Consider the following 19112-nt stretch of genomic DNA (forward strand, 5'->3'; position numbering starts at 1 on the left):
TAGAGTGGTCCTAACTTCAGGATCAGCAGACATGAGTTGGTGCCCTGCAGATGCTGGAGGCTAACATTCTCCCGTTTCTCATCTGAAACATCCCTTTGGTGGTGGAACTGCTAAAAGTCCACAGCTAAAATCACATCTTCACGCAGTCAGAAAGGGAAGACAAAAAGGCAAACCTGTTTCTCATTGGAGTCCCACCCTCCAGGATATGTGTATTTCACCTTCGTTTTAATATCTCATGTTTCACTCTTAGGTCTCTTGAGCCCTCCTGCTCATACGTGGTAGATCTGTTAAGTGTACTGATGATAATGGTGCTGCCAGCAGCGATGTATTGCAGATGCACCTAAAAAGGGTGGTGGTTTCTCCATTAGACAATTAGCTGAACTTTATACAAAACAATGTGCTAACTGTTGTAATTAGAGGTGAATTTCCATTAAAGAAACTCTGGAAAATAATGTTATAATTTACTGCTTAAAGAATTTTTCTCTGTTTTGAATTTAAAAATGCTGTAGAGAGTCCAACAAGTGTTAAACCTTCTGTAAGAAACACATATGGAAGAGGAGAGAGTTGCGAAGTACAAGCCAATGCTGGATACCTAAAGCCCAGAGAGAGAACAGATGTTTTACCACCTGCATGCTCTTTTCTACCAGAAAATAACTCAGATTTGGATGCTCCACACTGGATCAGTTTTTGTTTCTTTTTAAAAGTTGACTTCCCTTCTCCTTACATTTAAAGTGTAAGTGGAGGGGGAGCAGGGGGAAAACATTAGTATTATACCCTAGGTTTGCACAGTGCTTACAGGAAAATGTTAAAATGAAGTTTCTGTCTCTGGGGGTTAATAATGTATCGTTAGTGTAGGGTTGTTATGAAAAGAACATAGTTACAGCTACAGCATATGGCCAAATAAAAGAAGAAATCCAGCCTTTCAGAGATGCTGTTCTCATGGAAAGGGAAAGGCAAAAACTGACTGTAGCATAGACATGTTGTTAGCTGCAACTAAGATGCTTGTTTTCCTTCCAAAATATAAGGGTATTGCCTCAAGACATGCAGTATGCTTCAGTGGTGATTTTTGGTGAAGAATTGTATTTCAGCCACAAGGATGAGGCTTTAGGGAGAGACCCAAATGAAGGTCAAACACTGTAACACAAAATCACTGAGCAAAAAAGTATAAGGAATGGCTTAGACTGGGAAGAAATACAATGAGTGTGCCTTGCCTAGGCAGTAAGGGGTGATGGTGATGGTTCCTGGGGGACTCTCCTCTATGTGCTAGTGCATCAGAGTGCAAGAGAGTAGCAGGAACACCAGCCACAAAGAGACCGAATAAAGGGGTAAGTTAAATTAACCTGGATATGTTTTGTAGGTGTGGATCTTGGTAGATCTGAGCTAGCAGAATTAATTTTACTTATTGAAGTCAGAGAATGGTTTGGATTAGAAGAGACCTCTGAAGATGTTCTAGACCAACCCCTGCCTCCACGGACAGGGACACCTTCCAGTAGACCACGTTGCTCAGAGACCCGTCCAACCTGGCCTTGGACCCTTCCCTGGAGGGTGCATCTACAACTTGCCTTTGACTCTAAAGATGCAGCATAACTTCTGTCCACTGTCACCCATGCAGGAGCTCTTGGCTTTGTACCGCAGTGATCCTGCTGAAGACAACAGGAGTTTTGCCTCTCGTTGAGCAGAGCATGGCTTTCTAAGCACTGCTTGTAGCATAATGATAACTCATACTCTGCAGTGAGCGGCACAGTGCCTAGACACAATAGTGCAGAATACTTTCATTTCTAAACAACTAGAAGAGAGTTTACTTTACTGACAGATAAAGATAAACAGGAGGAGGCAGCTGTAAAAAGAATTCCATTGACCACTGACCTGAAAACATGCAGCTTTCCATAAAATAAGCACAAACTAAATAAAAGTGAATATTTAGATTCCACAAAAATACTTCCTACAGAACCAAGATAATTAATTTTAGAGGGTGATATGAATGGAATATTTGAAAAGGGAAAAGGCATGGCTTTCCAGCATGAAGTACCATACATTTCAATATTACTATGTGGACATCTTTACTCTCTCAAATTAGACCAGAGCAGATGACCTGACTTCTTCTGACTATACATGGACCAAAGATTAATTCTAACTCTGGCATCGCAAAACAAGCTCACATCTACACAGAGTAGGAAAATCCTATTCCTATAGGATTTCAATAATCCAGAGAAAAGTGTTGATGGCAGAGTACCACAAATATCCCTCATTTTGTTGGTTCTTTTGGGTTTGGGTAGGGTTTTTTTGCTTGGTTTTGATCAGGTTTGCTATATACCTAAAATAAGTGTGTGTGTGAGGGGAGGGGGTATACATGGATGCTATCTTAGTCAACACTCTTTTTCACTTACAAAGACATGAAATAAATTTATTGATGACTGCAGTTAGTATATGCAAAGTTAAATTGCTGATAAGATAGCGGAACTTAGAGCAATCTGAAAACTCATCCGTATCCTTCCAGCAAATAAAAATACTGATTTTTGTAGTCCTTCCCAATCACCTTCTCCATAACAGTTACCTGAATTTAAATCCAGTTGCACTACTTTGTGGGATAACAGGCTGATAAATGACAGATATCTCTGGGGTTGGGTTGGCATCCCAAAACCCAAGAGATTTCTTTACCTGAATTTGTCTAAATACTGTTGAAATCTCTCAAGAACTCTGATACCTGAGGTGTCGGGGAAAGATGACCAAGCTCTGTACCTGTTCTCTTGAGGTCATCTGCGTTAAAAGTCAGATTGCCTAAGGACAAAAAGATCCAGACCTGAACATTCACCAGATCCTTTCAGGACACCACCCCTGGTATGTAACTCTTGTCCAAACCCCAGGCTTTATTGTAACACAGGTACAGCTCGCTTAAGTCATAGTGAAAAACTTTGAGCTTCTATATAGTATTTCTTTCAGGTATCAACTGTGTTTACCTGCAGACTGAAGGCTCAAACCAGGCCTGGTTTTGGGAGAAAAAAAAAACAAACCCAAAACTTTAATGGCAAACTATTCATCTTCTAAAATAACAAACCCACCCTTGCTCCTCACAGGAAATTTTACTCTTACCTGGATGCCGTAATGCATGACTACTACTCAACCACTGTACATCATCTAACGGATACTCTTTCTTACCAAGTTCAGACTGACTGGTCCAAGAGAAAGAACAAAAAATCCTGAAGAAACTCTAAAGGAGGGAAATACTGCCAGCAAGGACTCAAAAATCAGTGGTTTCCCAATGAATATTGAAGGAAATAAAGGGATGTCCTTGGGCTGGTAGAAAGTACCTGTAGAAACCATATACAAGCCACAGAGCCTGAAGCAGTAGTAGAAAATGGATACACAAGCCCTGGTTTGGTCAGAGATGCATCTGAAGAATGCGTAAAAGGAGTGACCACCACAAGACATGTTATTAAACCACCTGCAAAGGCAAACAAGCTCTTAGTGGTTGCAAGGAGGCAGCACTTACAGCTCAGCTTCGGTGGTAACACAGCCTTGGAGAGCAGTGCGAGGCACAGCAGAGCTGGCTCCTCTCAGTGAAAGGCACTGCACAGTTAGCCTTTGTCTGCAGCCACAAATCCTCGCAGACACCCGTCACAAACCATCTGATCCCAGGGTGCTGCAGAGTGTCAGAACCCATGTTTTGTGGAGTAGCACACCAGCAGTGCTCCCATCCTGCTCCAGCCTCTTCTCTTGATGCTGCAGCCACGTCCAGGGTGAGCTCATGGCGTGGTGGTGTGGACCTCTGCGCCTTGGATTGCCCCAGGGTTTGGGTGTCTGACTAGCTTGTGGATCAGCAGTTGGCATGTCAGAGTGTGCAGTGTGGTATGTGAAGGCAAACAAATGTTGGTTTTGCTTCCAAGTTCCCGCTGTATACATTTTTGATGCCTTACCACATCCCTATAAAATAGTAATTATAAAAGAGTGAAACACTGCTTGGAGAAGACATAGTCCTACAATCAAATAGGGAAATTGTTTTTATTTTCACTTCCATCTAATGGACTAATTATGGACTAGTTATGGGAAATAACCCCCATTCTGAGCTGTATTTACTATGGTTGCCATATGACACTTCTGCCTAGTGCATTAGTTTGTTAGAACTGGCTAAAAATTTCTTCTGTGAAACATACAGATATGGTGATATCATAACAATTTAGAAATAAAAATTCAATTTTTGACAAGTTGTTTGTCCTATAAAAATTCCCAGGGAGTCTGGGAAAAACTGGAAACAGAAAGGAAACAGAAGTCCAAGCATTGCTTCAGATTATTTTGGGGATTTCCATTCAGGCTAGATTTTTGTTCATCATTTTCTTTGAGTTAAATGTCTAAATCCAAAGCAAAATTATTTTTTAAGGATGAGAAAATATTGCTTAATCCCAAAGTAATTTTTGAGTTGACTGAAAGTGATAAACTTTGGATTAGCCTGAAATAATTTTATTTTCTATTTGTCCTTTATTTTGTTTGTTTTCTATTACCAGATTAAAAAAATATATATATACATTCTCTCCTCAGCTTTGGTTATAGGCTAGAAGTGCCAGTAGAGCTGCTGGGATTTATCTGAGTGAAGCAATAAGGAGAGTTTGAACTTTCCCCATCCTCCCCAGGCAGTCTGACTCTTCTGTCCTTGGGGCCTTCTGAATATATTTAGGAAAAGTGAAGGACAGAAACTGTCTCAGAGGGGAGGTCATCTTTGATGAAGAATTACTTTACAAGTTACATCTTTTGCCATCAGCATTAATAGCTTTTTCAAGCTAAACTTTTCATCTGTTGGTTTTATACTAGAAACGTGGTTTGTTTGTTTGTTTGTTTGTTTGTTTCAAATACTGTGATGTATAACTTGCATTGATTAACCCAACCGAGGGATATTCCATGCTTATTACACAAGTTAAAATGTGACCTCTTTGGGCACCTTCTTCATGGCAAACAACCAGGATTTCAGTACTTGACTTCTATCTAGTGGACATCTGCCAGCTTGGCTTAGCAGGGATCCCCTTGGGACACTCCCTTTTTATACTACTTGGACTTTCTATAACTAAGCAGAGCTATAAAACTTTTGCTTTCACTAACCATACCCTTTTCGCTGGAGAAACGATATAGATAACATGTCATCGTGAGGATAAAGTGTTTTCCAATCCTATCATATTATCCAGAGGCATTGTTCTTATCTTGTTAGTTGTCTGGGGTTTTTTATCACGCAGAACATACAAGCAAAAACTGGTTGACAAATATTATAGTTGCTTTCAAAATATGAAACAAATGAATTCTACAAACATCAGCCAACAACTACATTCTGGGATTTGTTTTGAATGCATAAGAGACAAGTGTGAGCTGAGAAAGTCCCATAAATCTATCCTGTGCACATTGCCAGTTTATTTAAGTGATACAGTGTTATGTTAGTTGAAGTGATCATAGGAGAGTGCTAATAGCAAATGATTAGTTGCTTAGGCATATTTATTTTAGAAATATAATAGATTAAAAGCTTTCTGGTCAGAGTAGATACTCCATCATCTTTAAAGTAAAATAATTTCTGCAATTTATGACTCATTTTGTCATAATTCAGGCTTTAAAACCATGAATCACAACTGAATTGCTGTTGACTGGGCTGTAGGCAGAGACATTTCTAACAACAATAAAAAGAAAGTGGAAATTTGTGATTGCTGAACTTATTTTCCTCTTCAAACATGTTTGAAAAAGAGAACACTGAAATGCTGATTTCTAACGTCCCCATGCCTCTGACATTTTCAACTTTAAAATGTCTCTTTAGGAACTGAAAGTGCTATCACATTATATAAAGAAAGCATTTGCTTTACATTTTCATGGTCAGTGGACAGCAATAACGTATTAATCTCTTTGTATTATTTATTGCATTGACATACTACATAAGCATCACAAATGTGATACTTGAGCATAAGTGGCGTGTGAGGCTAATTACAAAAACACAGCATAAAAAGGAAGAGAACAGAAACTTCAGCCACTGTGTGCTGGTGGCCCCAAATCCTGGAGAAATGGGAACTTTAAAGGCTGATTGAGCTCATCAGGACCAGGACAAATTCTCTCACTTCTTTCATGGCAGCTTTCTGATAGGTGTATTTCTGCACATCGGGGTAGAAAACTACTTACAGAATAAATTGCTAAAAGGAGGGAGGACAGCAAAAGTTGACATGCAATTTTTAAACCAAAGTGGGGCTTGTCCCTTTTTTCTATATGCATGGCTGCTAAAAAACTGTGGTCTTTTCTGTGCGTGATGGTATAGCCTAGCGCTCAAACAGGAACAAAGGCAAGCACCCTTCAGCTGCTGAAAAGTTTTCTGGAGGTGAGAGGCTGGATCAGTTTCATTACCAAAAGATCTTGGCTTCTTTGCCACGACATGCAATGGCAATGGCATCTCAGTAAGGTCGTGCCAGGTGTCCGTCATATTGTTTTGGTGTGACAACAAATAAAGGTGGGGACACACATTGTGCTGGTTATGTATGCTCAGATACAGCTGAAGTGATCTGATTTTGATCTGCTGATCTCACCTTCCTTCTTGCAATATTCCTCTCCAAATTACCATACACCTTGTAGTTCACACACTCCCCCACATGCTACATGTGCCTTGTGGCTTCAATTCATCCATCTGCCTCGCTTTCCAAAGACACGCTCAGTTGCTGCTTAGTGCTTACTCACTGTGAGTTCCAACCATTGTCTGACTCTCACGTTCAGCCTGGCTGCCTTGTAAACATTACACACAAGATGTAAACTTAAAAAAATGTTTTAAGTTATTGCTCAAGGATGGAAGAAATACAGTATTGCTGCTCTACAGCAGTTGTGTGTTGGATGACCGTCTCCCAGATGATTTGATGTATCTCTCACTAGACACGAAACTCCCTCAAGCTCCAAATACTTCTATTTGAAAAGTGATAATATAGTGATATTTTATCACGCACTTAGAGAAATGAAAGAACAGGTGTTGTGATTTTGATTTTTTATGTTAGAGTGGTGAGATGTATTTTGCACCACATCCACTTCCGTGTTCTTACAATGTTCAAAGATATTGAATATTTATAGCTTAACATTTTGATCACCTGTTTCATACTAGTATGGGTGTAGGTCAGGGATGGATAAATGGAAAGGCTTTTGGGAATAAATAACAGATTTAGTGGACGATGCCTCATGCCAAACTAGAAATGGCTACAGTATTAAAATATCTGCTCTTTTTAGTTTGTCTGGCTGCTAATAGAGTATCTATTGCTCTAAAAATAAGGGCTAGCTGTACAATTTCTAATCTGAATAGGTCATTGTGTAAGTTCTTTTCTGTAAGAGCTTTCATTTGCTATCTGGGACCCAATAATGGAATTGCTCTGTATGTGGGAGCACTTTTTCAAGTTAGAAATATGAAAAACATTATTGTGTGACTTGCTGCATGGCAGTAGAAATGTTAATATATGGGTAATATGTAAGCAGAAGGTCTCTAATATCAAATCCTTCTGAAGGACACGTGATCCGTGGTTGAACTAAAGCTCCTTTATGCTACACACCAGCAGGAGTTGTAGTACTGGTGCATATAAGTCACAGCTTTTTAATTCAGAGCTTACTTTTATTGGGCCAGTCCCTACATGAACACTATAGCTGGCTTTACATATGGCTTTACATAGCATTCTGTGGAACCTGCTCACATCTTTCCTCCGAGCAGATGACAGATGTGTAGCCCAATCTTCCAGAGTGAAAATCTCAGTCTAAAATTGTGATCATTTTCCTGAATCAGTCATCAACATTGACTATGCCCGTAAAACAGCTGCAACTGCACTTATCTATTTTTCCTAACCTGGGGATGGTCTCAGAAAACAAGAAACCCAACGTTCTGTTTCTGACCATTCTGTAGAGGCACCATTCAAAGATACCTCCTGCTCTTTTTGACAGGTTATTGTACACATGCTATTAACACACTGATTTGTGGACTGATAGGATGAATGCCCAGGTGGTCTCCGGTCTCCCTAAGGATCTCGCTCTTTTTCTCTGCCTTCAGGCAAAAAGCACCGCTCACTTACTGAGATTAATGCTACCTTATCTTGCCTTTCTTCAAAGCTTGCCTAAGTCAAATCAGGGCTCAGCTTTCAGCTTGCAAACTCAGAGGTTGCCTGAGCCTGAACTGAATGTTAACGTATTTTTTCCGAGGGTAAGAGGCACGCAATAACAAAACCCTGGGAATGCTATTAGTCCTCTTGATAGGTGAAGTGTGTGGTGTATGTATGTGTGGGCATGGGTGCATGAACTCACACAAACAGGGCATCTGATCTTAGTCTATTAGAATAATTACATTATTATGTGAAGAGCTTATTACAGTCTTCTGGGGAGGCTTAGATGCTTGGCCCTGAGAACACATATTTCAGATTTCTCTATTTAAGTGCTTTCAGGTTTCCTTTTATAGAAGCATAAGCACAGTCAACATATTCCTTTTGTTTGGTAAGGGAGCCATAAGTTACTTTGCTCATCCAGGCTGAAGAACGTGGTACCGTTAGGAAGGTATCAGCTATCTTTTGACAAAGTGAAAACTGTAAATGGATAGCTACAGCACAGAAGAAATAGCTAACTTTTTTTCTTGACTTAAATCTTTGCTATTGCTTTGCTGCACAAACCATTAACGCTTATGCAAAAATTATGTAGAGACTCTCATGGATTTCATGCGTGTTGCTTTCAGTCTTAAAAGTCAATGAGTACCTTTGTAGCTTTTCAGCACCCAAGGATCATCTATAGTCAGTTAATACATTCCAACAACAGGACATTGCTGGGGAGCTGTCTCAGAGATGGCATTTGTATAACCCAAAGGTATTTTAGATGTGATCTTAACTATAATGAATAGCTTATTACTAATTTATATCTTAGGGTGCTTTTTTGAGCTAGCTCCTTAGTTTATCTTTACCACTTATTATCTGTAAAAGAATGAAGTAAAATCTGACAGTCTAACGATTTCCTCAACTTTCCCACTTAAGAGACGGTCTTTATCTGCTTAACTCTTTTGTTGGAGTGGAATTAACTCCCTTCTCATGTAAAAAGAAAAGCTTCTGCAAAAAGTTTTAGCACAGAGCAATGAAAGTAAAAATATTTTCTTCCTCTGTTTTCCCTGTTCACCCTCCCCTCTTTAGTTTCACAGTTGCTTAATTTAATTAAGAGGAACAAGGATTGTCAAGAAGATATGTGCGACGGGGGTATTAGCACCCATGATTCAATCTCCCTCATGCTGATGGAAGTGATTATGATTTCAGAAACAGAATTAGTACTGCTGAATGCTCCTCGGACACAATCAGCTACTCTGTGGCACTGGGAATTTGAAGAACGATCCTGTGAAAATAGATGTTGACAAGACCTCAGATCCTGTTCTCCATCAGCGCCCTGAGATACTGTAAGCATTGGTGTGTGGGAACTCAAACACAAACCAAGAGTCAGGATTTTTTTGGCTTTTCAGTCAAAATAGAAGGCATGTTTGCCCAAGAAAAGGAGAGGCCCTGGAAGGAAGCAGACATGTTATACATTCAGGAAAGACATGTATGAACAGAAGACGCTGGGCAAACTTTGCAAGAAGAAAAGCTCATGGAACTATTTTTCCAGTTGCTGCTGACAAGTACAGCAGCAGATATACCAGGCCCTAACAGGGCTCTAGGATGTCCACTGGCCTGAATTCACTTCTCTGGAAGGTTTCCCGATGCAGTTCAGCATCTCTACAGCACTCTCACATATCCAACAGTCCCACTGCCTGTCCAGGGAAAAATCACAGTCAATACAGCATCTACAACAATGAACAAATTTTGGTCTTCAGACACAGATCACTTTCAAGAGATTTCACCAATGTTAGAGCCCTCAGCTTTGGCCCTGTATTCACAGACTTGAGCATAACTTTTTGCTGTCAGCTTTGAAATATTGCAGGTATAAAAACGCTTTCATCTTTTATCCATCTAGCATTTTGTACAGAGAATTTGTTCTTTTTTCTCCCCCATCTTGCATACTCAGGTTGCATATAAGGTAATGACTGCAGTGTGTGCTTCAGTAACATGATTTGTATTTGTTAATAAGGCACCAAATCTGTAGTCCAAAAAGTGGTGCACTGAAGGTCTTCAGTGTGATGCTGAAAGCAGCAGAATGGACTGGAATACGTTAGGAGGTTTTAAAAAGCATTAATCCTGAAGGATACTCACAGGCAGAAACAATTCAGCCCTCTGTGAATCCGAGGGAAATGATTGCAGTAGTGCAGGGAGTGGAGGGCCATCAGCAGAGGTTACACTATGTGAAGGGTTTAGCTAGAAGCCACTCAAACTCATAGAGCAAAACCAGAAGTAAAGTTAAATGAGCAAAGTCTGAAAAAAAGCATTGTTCAAGCCTTTGTTTGTGTTGCTTTAAGCCAATGAGAGCTTATTAAACCTTTCCACAAATATGAAAATATGTGTTCTCACTCAGTTTAAAAGAAATACAAATAGATCTATTAAACTGAACATCTTAAGGCACTCCACAAAAAAGCCCCATACAGCTCCTGCCCTACAAACTAAGGTCTCTATCCTCTGACAGCAGTCCCTCTAAACACAGCGGAAAGTGGCTGAGCACAGAAAAGCACACAAGACTTAGCAAAATCAAGGCCTCCAAGTTCACCAAAAAATAGAGCTAACAAAGATGGACAGATAAAAAGTGAAAGGGGCAGTGGGAGTGTGCAGGTATGAATGGATATCTGGTTGCATCACAGATGATACAGTATAAATACATCTGTGCACACATTAAAAAAAAAGCGTATAAATCCCCTCGTACCCTTTTTCCATTTGCATCCCACATGCTTCCGCCGAGCCACTCAGGACTGTGTAAAAGAGCCCACTGTTCACCAGCAACCGGGGAGCCAGGGGCAGCTTCTGAGCCTGGAAAAAGCCACATTTCACTTATCTTTCCTCCTCTCCTCGCGCCCAGATGCCTTGCAAAACAAACAAACTACATATCTACATATCATAGCCAAAACTACGTATCAGACTACATTCACTGAAAGCCTCACTGTCTGGAGCTGTAAGATTCAGCAAACCTTGGCTGGGCTGTCCATGAGCCTGCTGCTTGATTTATGTTTTCAGATGGAAACTATATGAAGCTCTTAGTTATGCCTGGTTTTCTGCCAAAATCAGTTTGACCTAAACTAGGCTTTACAGAAACTTAAAGCACAAGGTGAAATGTCACATAATCCACAGTAAAATTGGCTCTTTTTTTTTTTTTTTTTTTTTTAAGAAAGTGTACATTTTATTGGGCCAAACTCTGAAGTTTTCACTCATTTTAAACTGTCTGTAGGTGCTGTGAAAGGAGTAGCTGGAAGGCCCGAATTGTCTTTCCTGTCTTGTCTTCTTTCACGGCGTACTGGTTGAGTCTGATACCAAGGCAACAAAGAAGGAATGAATGTTGAATTGGGGCTGAAAGTTGTCTGTTTTCAATAACAAGCACTATCTCTGGAGGAAAGGATCCAACTTTGTATACATGTAGGAGGCTGACAAGTTTCAACAAAACAAATGCAGAGGCAGAGAAATCATTGCGAGCTCAGAGCGTCTGAAGAAAAGCTGAGATAAGAAGCCGAGTCGGAGAATATTCACCAATCTTGTCCTAAAAAAATTAAAAAAAACCCCAAACAAACAAGCAAACAAACAAACATATATGGTATATCAGCTTCCATCCCCACTAGACGATAAAAAAGAGTGGGCGACGCTCATTAGCGGCACCAGCCGCTGGGCTTTAATTACCGTAACCTGTAAGAAGGGAAGTGCGACACCTTGTGGCCGGGAGCGCTGCCGGAGGTCCCCACAAATCCCCTCAACACGTTGCTATTAATTCTTTATCAAGTGCCAGTGGGAATCATGGCACCAGGCAAACACGGGGGGCCTCCTAGTCTAATTTAGAGGGGACAATAGGGCCCAGAGACCCAAGATGGATATCCCCAGTGCAGATGCATTCCTTTTAATTCTGTTTGGTTTACCAAATAGGAATTCCTCTAGGAAACCTCAACAAAGAGGTGGATTAATGAGAACCCTAGCAGAGAGTGTTTGCTGTATAAGCAATTCCAAGCCTAAGTAAAGCAAGGGGCAAAGTCTGATCAGCGTTCAGTACCAAACTCAAATAAATTCTGACAGAAGTGGGTGAAAAATGCACCAGCTGCAGGTCAGCAAGAAATGCTAACAACTCTCAAACATTGACCTGCCTATTTTCATTAAAAAGCAAACAGAGAGCAAAACAAACACTTATTTTTCTCCTGCCTTTTGTTGTTCTGTGGAGTTTGTTTTGACACTTGTCCTCCTTCAGCTATACTGCCCTGATTTCTTCTGTTTCACAGCATCTTGCAGCTGCACAATCCCTTTTACTTCTACCTGGCTACATGCAAGATAGTCTGTTCCTGTGATCAGGCTATGTCATCCCTCAGAGTGCTTTCACCTTGCTGCTGCCAGGCCCATTCTCTGTCTCTGCTGCCCTCAACGGCTCCTCAAATTCCCTGGTGCAAAAGTTTGCTTGTATGTGTAGAAGCAGGAAGACCTTCTGCCCCGAGCTGCTTACAGCTGCTCCCTGCTCCCCTGGAGCATATCAGGGGGATCCCCTCTCCTCTCGGACTGACATGAATCTGCCGTTCTAATGACTTGCTGAATGTGAGAGAGGGAGGTTGTTGCACTTCAAAGTACTTTGTTATAACAGCTCGGTCATAGCTGGCATGCAGCAGGTATGGCCAAAGGACCAGACAGCTTTATCTTCAGTGTGAGTTATTGCTTCCACACCGTGGGATTTCCTCTAACTTACACACTCTGTATTAATTTGCTTTTCTGGTAAGGCCCTATGCATTTTGAGACCATGGAATAGTTGACGGGAACTAGCCAGAAGGCAGTCTGCAAGAAGAAAACTCCCCCATAATTATGACCTCTCTTACCATCCCATGACCAGCATGGCCCCTGGGGTGGCTGACACCATCTTCAAATGGTTAGCTCTTCGATCCACTGCACATGAAAAAGTGTGATATCCTGCAATGTTGGTAATAAGCAAGGCAAAAAAGCTGTGAAACTGGGTATGCTACTTACTGAGTTGCATTGCTGTTGGTTTCAGCGCAAACACTTAAAACCACAGCTTACCTTATCCCTCGTGCATCTGAACCATGGGAAGAAAAATAAGTGAGAAAGAAGGTGATCAAACAGCTCCTTCTTAAGAGGCTTTTCTTGAAATATTTCTGTGCAATAATGTAGCTGAGGCTAAAGACAAGAAAGAGAAATACATCCCCTCCCAATCTGAGCAGACCCAGACCACCTCTCATCCTTTGAAATAAAATACTAGGTAGGTGGCTATATCTATATATATCGTACCCCAGTCCCCCTTGTTTCTTGGCTCACAGGACCATTACTGGTGGCCAGAACAGTGGGAAGGACCAGCAGCAATTACAAAATATCTGTATGGCAGCGGATTTTGGAGAGTCTCAGAGGAGCTTGTGCCCCCAGTGTGAGAGCTCCTTATCTGCTCCAGAGCACGTCACCGACCCCGTTTGCAAACTCATCACCCAGAGGAGATAGCACAAGCTGCTATCTAAGCACTTTGGGGATGGAAATGTCAACTGCTGGAGCTCTTGTGCTGAAGGCATGTGTGCAGCCAGGTGTCCTGTTCAAAATAGGAAAGAGGACCCCTCTCTTGCACTCCTGCACCGGGCCAACAGCAATTGTAGGTCCACTAGCTTTAGTACAGATGTCTCACAAAATTTATGTTTCTTTTGTCTGATTTTACAACAAAAAGGACATTTTTTTGCTCCTACAGCCAATGTTATGAACACTAAAGTTGTTCCCATTCTTCCTCGTCCTGGGAGACCCCACTCACCGTGGCAGAAGAAACCTTTCACTGAATATCTGGATACCAGAAACACTTCTTTTTATCCTCCTTCAGCAGATAGAGCATAATAATGGCATTTGTCTTCAGGAGGTGGCTGTTCCTAACAGTGTGGCAAAAATTGGTGATCAATTCTTTGTTATAACCGAGCTCTGCTGATAGTTGCTCATAACAGAGACCTAGGAACACTGTGTGGGGGATGTGGAGCGTGAGGGTCCTTCGTCCCACTTAAGCTTGAAGAGACATTTTAGCAGCATTGCCTGACGATTGGTTTTCAGGACTTCCCTGGGAATGTGTCTTTGTTTGCTGTACCTGCCTGCTGCAGCTGTAGGAGGAGGCGTGAGCTGCAGAGCATGGTGCGGGTGCTTATGGTGTACACACCACAAACGGATTCTCACTTATTGACAATTCCAGGCTTCCCAAAACACTGAGCCCATCTTCTTCTCAAACAATGAGATGTCTTTACAAATCACTTTTTTTTTTTTTTTTTTTCTTCCTGTCTTTGATTATTTCTATTCGTGCATTGGGTCTTCAGGGCAAAGTTGCTTCTTCTTTCCAAACTTTTCTCTGGTACCACCACAATTCATGTTCTGTGTTAAGTGCAAACGAGCTTCTTGAGTACTACATTTCTTGCTTCAAGGCCTTAAAAAAAAAAAAATAAATAAAAGAGCATTAAAAATCACAGAACATGCAACAAAGCGAGGTAGTTTTCATTGGAGAGGGAATACTCTGGCAGCATAAGAGTCAGAGGCTGTGCTGAGGGCTCAGCAGTGGTGGGACCTGCAGCAGGCAGATCAGAGAAACCATCACAGCTGCTGGCAGGAGCCGAGACCATGGGCAGTCCTGCCTGCTCCTCAGCACCTAGGAGAGATGATTCACCAGTGCAAGGACTGATAACTTTTCTCTGGTTTTATACCCTTCCTTTCCTCACTGAGAAAAAAAAGGATCACTTCCTAAGCTTTTCTGGGAGAAAATGTTTGCAACTACCCCATGAATCTTTTAAATTGTGCAAGACGTATTTGCAGACCCCTTTGCCCTTTTTAAAATTTTATTTTACATTAAGGTGTCACAGATATTATCCTGACCATTTCTGAGAGCCAGCAAGATGTGGGATGCCAGGAATAGGCCTGTCTCAGCTCTTTCAAATTGCTTACACTCTCTTTTTCTCAAGGTGGGTCATGACTCTTCTTGTAGACACAGATCTTTTCATCTTTACCTGCCTGCTAACAGCTACCAAATTTTGAACCTTTTTGTTCTGATCTGCAAAAAGGAGTCCCCAGGGAAGAAAAATAGAGACTTTCCTGCATGATGGAGGACAAGGAAAAACTCAGTCTCCCTTTCTTTCTCTTTCTAGGGTCTTCCTACTCTATTTCGTTTCTTTTCTCCCCTTCACACACAGCAAAGGAGAAGAAACTATTGACTGACACTTGTGGAGTCAGCGGGATCTTTCTAGTGATTTCAGTGGGTTTTGGATTAGTCACATTGCGAATGTTTGTTATTGCTTTAGCAAAGGATGAGAAGGCCCAGGAAAAAGAGATTAGTTAAGAAAATCTCTCTTAATCCGTTTCAAGAGCTTGCCCTATCAGTGTGGAACCAGACCCTGCGTGTTTATTCTTTGCACAATGGTAGCACCTTCATATCATAAAAAGAAAAAAAAAGAAAAAAAAAAAAAAAGAGAGAAGTTATGAAAGGCTCATTTCATTTGGTAACAGTATGTGAACAAAACCACAATTGATTATTCAGGATTACTTCTGCACTAAAGCTTATGATGAAGCCACAGAGTTATCAAAACAAAAATAATGCATGTCCAGGATGCAGTTTATCAGAGGAAGCCCAGGACAGTATGGATTATCACAGCACTTGACTATGGCTCAGGCCACCCTGTGCTGATAAGTTTCTTAGTTTCTTTCCTCCTTGCTTGCCTTGTCCTGTGCTTGGTAACTCATAGGGATCAGCGCTGAGAAGGACCTCAGCCGAGACCTGTCCACCCTAACAACTCCTCTCCAAAATTACAAAGCAACTATTCTTTAAAGAGTCAGATCTGGCTGCCTAAAGCAGACTGGTTTTTGAGCCTGACTTGAAGACAGATGGAACCAAATGCTACCAGTTTTCTGACACAGTTTTTGGCGCCATGGAAGAATAAATAAAAACATCCCAGCCTGGCCCCTTGTCCTCAGAGTCAGGGTAGAGACACTGTGGTGGAACAGAAGTCAGTGTCAAAACACTAGAGAAAAACATTCTGTTGTCTCTGCCATCATCCAGTCCTGCTGAAGGTCTCCATGTCCTGGAACTTCTGATAATCTCTGTCCTCCAAACTGACTATCTTAGTGAAGAGAATGCCATGTCTTCATCATTACATTTAATGTAGAAATAATACCTAACTATCAATTGTGGTTTGTTCTGTTACCAAATGAAACACTCTGTTCCTAGTTTTTCATAGCTGAGTGCTGTCTTCTCCACTGCAGAAATACGGAGTAAAAATAGGCGGAGAAGGGTTTTGCCACAAAAGAAACATTGACATAAGCCATCAAGAGTTTCATTTGAGAAAGTGGTTGTGTACACTACAGTTACCGCTGCTGCTAAGGTTGAGTCCTTTGAAGAATTTTAATTTGTCTCTAAAAACATATTTGACTTAAAGCATAGGAAAGAGAAGGACTAGGAAAAGCTTTTCTTAAACACAGAATCTGAGAACTTGCAAAAGTCTATTGTTACAAAAGATTTTGTGGTTTCTGAAAACACATTGGGGTTTAGATAACTGAATCACAGCAGATTTGGGAAGCAGCCTACGTTTCTGTACTTTTAAGAGGAAAACTGGACTGATGGACTCACTTTCAGCACAGCTGGCATGGAACAGCCCTTTGCAAGTCGATGGGAATGGGAAGTTAGACCTTCAGAGCTAGTGGCCAAGTGGAATAACTTTGCAAGGATCTTTGATTTGCCTGAACTGACCTTAGATCTGCTGGCATCTAAATTACATGAATTATTTCCTTGACTTTTATGTAATGCTTTTCACACACAGCAGCTCAGGAGGAAAAAAAAAAAAAAAAAGAGAAAAAAAAAAGAGAAAAAAGCATAGAAGATGAAGAAAAGGTGGTTGTAAAGTTGCAAAAGATGGCTTGAGAGAACCTATGCCAGACAAATTAGTTTTTCCTTGATAGACTGTATTTCAGATTCACAATATTCTTTCAGGAGACGGGAAGGTTTTTTTTTTTCCACAGATGTTCAGTTTGATATTTGCACATTGGCTGTAGCCACGGTCTAATTAATTTCAGATATTTCAAAACAATGGCTTCTTGTAAAGAACCATTTAGGGTCTGTGTTTCACATTTAAAATGATAATCATTGTTGAGTCAGTAACATAAAACCTGTGCTTAAAAAATGTGTAATGAAAATAGTATTTTTCATCATCTCAGGACTATGATGTAGCTAGCAGGATTTTTCTTTTTCTCCACTGATAATGCTTTAGGATTGAGACAAAGCCTAAACATTTTGCCTTTGTTGGGTTTTCTCACACAAATCTGAACATCTGAAAACAATGATTTGTCATGGAAGACATTTGGCAGCCCGAGCAAAGGTTTACTGTTTCTACTCTGCCTAAAATATTTACAAAGAAAAATATCTGACATTCACAGTAAATTAGACAATGTTTCAGGCCTCTGACATAACTCATGGAGGAAGTCTGTGTGGTGTCTCTGAGAGGAGAAAAGGAGATCCCGTTTCTGGACGTTTTTTGGTTCATTGCAGAAACCTCAGCTCTGGAGGAAGAAGGGGAGAGTTAAGTCGGATGAAAATATCTAGGGGTTGTAGAGGTCTGTTTCTCTAGCTTGATCAGGTCCTCACTTTCTCCAACCCTTCTCTCCATTCTTAAACGCCCTGAGGGTCTCCCGTGTAAACCAACCCTCCTTCCTCCAGGGTTTTCTTTCCCTCCCGGGCAGGGGATGCCCGGGATGAACTCCTCTTCCCTCCCATCCCGGCCCCACATTTCTGGCGGGCGGCAGGAGCACACCCCGCACAGGGAAGGGGGGGTGTGGGGGGGTCTCTGCGACCACCTTCGCTATCTCCGCCTGTGCCTTTGTCTCACCAGCCCGAAAGTCTCCCCCCTGTCCAGAAACCTCCATCCCACCGAGGATGCAAACGGCCCCCCTAACGCTTAAAGGGGAGGAGAAGGAGGGATGGAACGGCGGGGGATGTGTGTGGGGGGGGAGAACACACGGCTTCTGGTCTGCGTCCTCTCTTTGTCGCCTCTCTCGGTTTCCCCCGCCGGAAAGGTGAGGGGAGGCGGGGGGCGGCTCCGCTCCCCCCGCCGCGGGGCTCCGCGACTCCAGCCCCGGGCCGCGAGGCTCCGCGGGGGCGCCGGGAGCTCCGCGCCGGGGGCGAGCGGGGCCGGGCCGCGGGAGGAGGAGGAGGAGAAGGAAGGGGGGGGGGGGGGTAAAGAAGGGGGTGGTTTCTTCATCCTCCGCTTTCTTCCCGGCTCCGTGAATGAGCGGCTTGGTCGTCCGGTTCCCATCAGGGCTCCGGCAATCGGGGGGTTGGAGAAGAAAGGGGAGGGGGGGAAGGTCTTTCCTTTAAAAATAAACTCTTTTCTTTCCCGTCGTGAAAAAAGGGATGCAAGCAAGCAGACCTGAGGCTGTTAGCCCCTGGGGGTTAACTCCTCATTGCTTCTTGGCGGTGCTTCTAGGCAAAGAGAGCGGAGTCCCCAACCCCCAAAATTTCTGGTCATACCCAGCATCTCCCCATCCTCAGGAGGGTTGACCAGCTCTTCCGCTGGACCCTCGGCACAGAAAATGCCCCAGTGGGCACAGGCAGCCGCAACATCCCCTCCTGGGGCTGCCCCACTTGCTCCCGGGGCAGACACAGCTGTGAGAAGATGCACATAGCCCAGCTCCACAGGAGAGCAGAGACTCCCACACCGCAGAGTCACCGACCCTTCTTCCCTTCCTTGGCCAGGAGCAGTTGTTCAGTCTCCAGTGTCTGAGAGACAAGAGGCAATGGAGAAGCAAGACCTTCTGCTCCATTGACGATCACCCCTCCTGCCTGACACCAAGGCAGGGAGCAGAGCAAGAACAAATGAATCTGGAAAGATGGGGTGGGTGGTGGAGGCTGGAGAGGACAATTGAGCTATACCTTCAGTTTGACCATCATGCCTGACCATTCATGAGTTCCCCATTTGTCCTGGAGGGTGGTCTGGAGAAGGAGAGATACCCAATGCCATAGAATATGTCCCGCTCTGCTTTCCTGAGGCCTGGGATAGT

This window comes from Athene noctua, chromosome Z (assembly GCF_965140245.1).
Source record: "Athene noctua chromosome Z, bAthNoc1.hap1.1, whole genome shotgun sequence".
NCBI classification, from domain to species: Eukaryota; Metazoa; Chordata; class Aves; order Strigiformes; family Strigidae; genus Athene; species Athene noctua.